This window comes from Octopus bimaculoides, chromosome 18, assembly GCF_001194135.2.
Source record: "Octopus bimaculoides isolate UCB-OBI-ISO-001 chromosome 18, ASM119413v2, whole genome shotgun sequence".
NCBI classification, from domain to species: domain Eukaryota; kingdom Metazoa; phylum Mollusca; class Cephalopoda; order Octopoda; family Octopodidae; genus Octopus; species Octopus bimaculoides.
The window spans coordinates 49,920,603-49,923,643 of record NC_068998.1 but is presented as its reverse complement, the minus strand read 5'-3'; the positions used below and the strand labels follow the sequence as shown (position 1 = coordinate 49,923,643).

Below are 3,041 nucleotides of genomic sequence, written 5' to 3'. Positions count from 1 at the left end.
TATATATGTGTGTGTGTGTGTGTGTGTGTGTGTGTGTGTGTGTGTGTGTGTGTGTGCGCGCGTGTGTGTGTGTGTGTGTGTGTGTGTACGCGTGTATATATATGCATATGTACATATATGTATAGTCTTTGGGGAATATGTGTGTGAGCATGAGTGTGTTTATCATAACGAACTAATGAAAAGGAATAATACAAGAAACATGAAAAAACTGAGAAGGCGGCACATAGAAATCGCAGACGTAAACCGGAAAACGCAAAAAGAAAATCAGAAACACGAATCTTTTACCATTTTGGTTCGTGCCTAACTTTTCCCTTTATATAGAAACTAACAACGGCAAAAGATTCTTGCGTTTCCTAGACAAACACTTTCCAGTCACTCACAGATACAGGAAAATATTTAACAAGCGTTCTGTGAAATTATCATATAGCTGCAGCTACAACATGGAGAGTATCATCACACGTGGTAAATATCAAGAACGTGAATCCAGTGACAACCGTTGCGAACCAGGATCATGTCCACTTGACCAACGATGTGTTCTTAAATTTATTATATATTAGGTAGAAGTAACGGGAACGCTAAATAATAATAGAACTGATAAGAAAACCTGTATTGGATTATGTGGAAGATGAATTTTAAAATCGCCATGCCAATCACCTAGCCTCCTTCCGACTTAAGTGAAGCTACAAATTTGGCTAGCTACATATGGACTACATATTTGGCTAGCTACATATGGACTACACATTTGGCTAGCTACATATGGACTACATATTTGGCTAGCTACATATGGACTACATATTTGGCTAGCTACATATGGACTACATATTTGGCTAGCTACATATGGACTACATATTTGGCTAGCTACATATGGACTACATATTTGGCTAGCTGCATATGGACTACATATTTGGCTAGCTACATATGGACTACATATTTGGCTAGCTACATATGGACTACATATTTGGCTACCTATATATGGTCTACATATTTGGCTAGCTACATATGGACTACATATTTGGCTAGCTACATATGGAAGATGACGAAATGCCGCGTGTGATTAAATGGAGAGTAATTGAGAAATTCATACCTTATCTGAATGGCTCCAATGAATATAGACTTTGTTTAGCTGAAAGAGAGCAGTTCCCTAACTGTCTAATGAACTCCAGGTTCGAAATTTACAGTGATTGCAAGCATATGTATAAATATATGTTGAAGAATTGGAAAATTCGCCTATTCCTGACTAAGTCGATATCTTTTCAGCATTATCAGTTAAGGTGTACAATTTAATTTCTAAGTTTTACATTTTAGTTTCTAATTTTCGTATTCCGTTGTTTACTGTCTGCATTTTATATATGCTGTCTTCTCAGATTTTTTCACGTTTCTTCTATTATTCAAATTCTTTAGTTCGTTATGACATGGGATTTGTCCCTGAATGATATGTTTGAGTTTTCTCAACGTATGAAATTATTAACTCTTTAATACATATATTATGACCTTTAAATGAATAATGTGTGTGTGTGTGATCAACATCAAATTCATTTTAAAATGTTGATAATAAATTCGTAAGTTTCTGATAGCATAAAGTTTATATTACATACATGCATAAATTGATACCTACGCACATGCACACACAAATACACTCACACAGAATCACAAACTTATATGTGTAGAGAAAGGTAAAGTTATGATATGTGATATGTATTTTTATTTCTGCGTGTATGTATATGTCAGTTTGTGTATGTGTATTGTGTATGCGTCAGTGTGTGTTTGCTCGAGGTTCAGACTGTGAAGAAGAGATACGATATTTGCTGGAGTAAGTCATATATGATAATTTTAGATAGATTTGTTTTGTGGAAAAAATGAATATTCAAAATTGTTACCTACAAAGAATGAGTAAACACATGCATATTGTAGTTTTCATTGCGGTTTTCCTTGTTTGGTCGAAACACTGGTCAGCACTGACTATCAAGCCTTGACTCGAATATTCACATACACTAATTTATAACGCGATATAAATCAACGTTACTTTTTCTGACATCATAATTTAATGAGCCACAGCATAAATTCAACCCCATGCATATAGACTCGTCATAAATACAAACACAGGCACACACACGCACCCACATACAAACACACGCAAGTACACATATCCATACACAGACACACACACACGCACATATGCGTTTGTGTGGCTGTATATATATAAGTGTGTATGTGTTGGTGTGGAAAGAGTGAGGGAAAGATACGAAGTAATATAAAAAGTACACGTCATAATAAAGTAGTTAGATGTATTATCATGAGTGTACAATCTGTTACTTAATCCCAAGCATAGACACTGTTTGTACAGATAACCTCAATGTAGAAGATAACCTATCGATACATTCCCTTGATTCACCTCGTGTTATTATTATATTAAACAGAATTCCAATAAGATACGCACCATAATTCAATTACGATGCATGAAACCAAAACCGAATTGAGCGATTAAAATGTGTGAATGAAGGGGGTGGAATTGGTAGTTAAATACTGTGTTTTGATTCAAAATCTCGCCGGAAGTAGATTAAGCAATTTCAGAAGTTACATTGATGTGCACTATTTCTTCTGTTTGCTGTTACTACTGGTCAATTTAGAGTCTACTGTTTAATGAATTCGCTTAGAGAACCCAGGGAAATATCTTATATATCAACAATCGAGAGTGCGGAAACCAATCACATTTCTGTTCTACGGATTTAAAAAGGTCATTTCATTATGACTGTATAAATGGAGTTTGTGCAGAAGTAATAGAGAGTTCAGGGTTGATTCATATTATCCTTAAGTTGTAATTAAATTGAAAGAAATTAAAAGATACCAAATAGGATTCACCCACAGTCTTAGACATAGATACAAACACATCAACGTAGAGAAGGAAACACTTCAAGTACATTCTTAAAAAGACACAGAAATGCACACAGAAGCATATACGCACACGCATGGACACACACATGCGCACATTAATAGGTATCTATATATAAGTATATAGATAGTATATATATATATATATATAT

The 3,041-nt window shown here is 34.7% G+C and overlaps 1 protein-coding gene and 1 long non-coding RNA gene across 6 annotated transcripts in view; one reads left to right on the top strand and one right to left on the bottom strand.

Annotated features, from left to right (window-relative positions):
* LOC128249894 (uncharacterized) overlaps nucleotides 1–3,041 on the top strand; it is a 25,933-nt gene that overhangs the window by 12,790 nt on the left and 10,102 nt on the right. The gene's annotated exons all lie outside the window — the stretch shown is intronic.
* Nucleotides 1–3,041, bottom strand: part of LOC106875519 (uncharacterized) — a 26,623-nt gene that overhangs the window by 17,567 nt on the left and 6,015 nt on the right. The window contains exon 1 of one of the 5 annotated variants that reach the window (XR_008266031.1): nucleotides 1,882–1,963. The exons of the other annotated variants lie outside the window; for them this stretch is intronic. The gene's annotated coding sequence lies outside the window, so the exon portion shown is untranslated. Of the gene's footprint in view, nucleotides 1–1,881; nucleotides 1,964–3,041 lie in introns of those variants that run through there. 5 annotated transcript variants of the gene reach the window in all.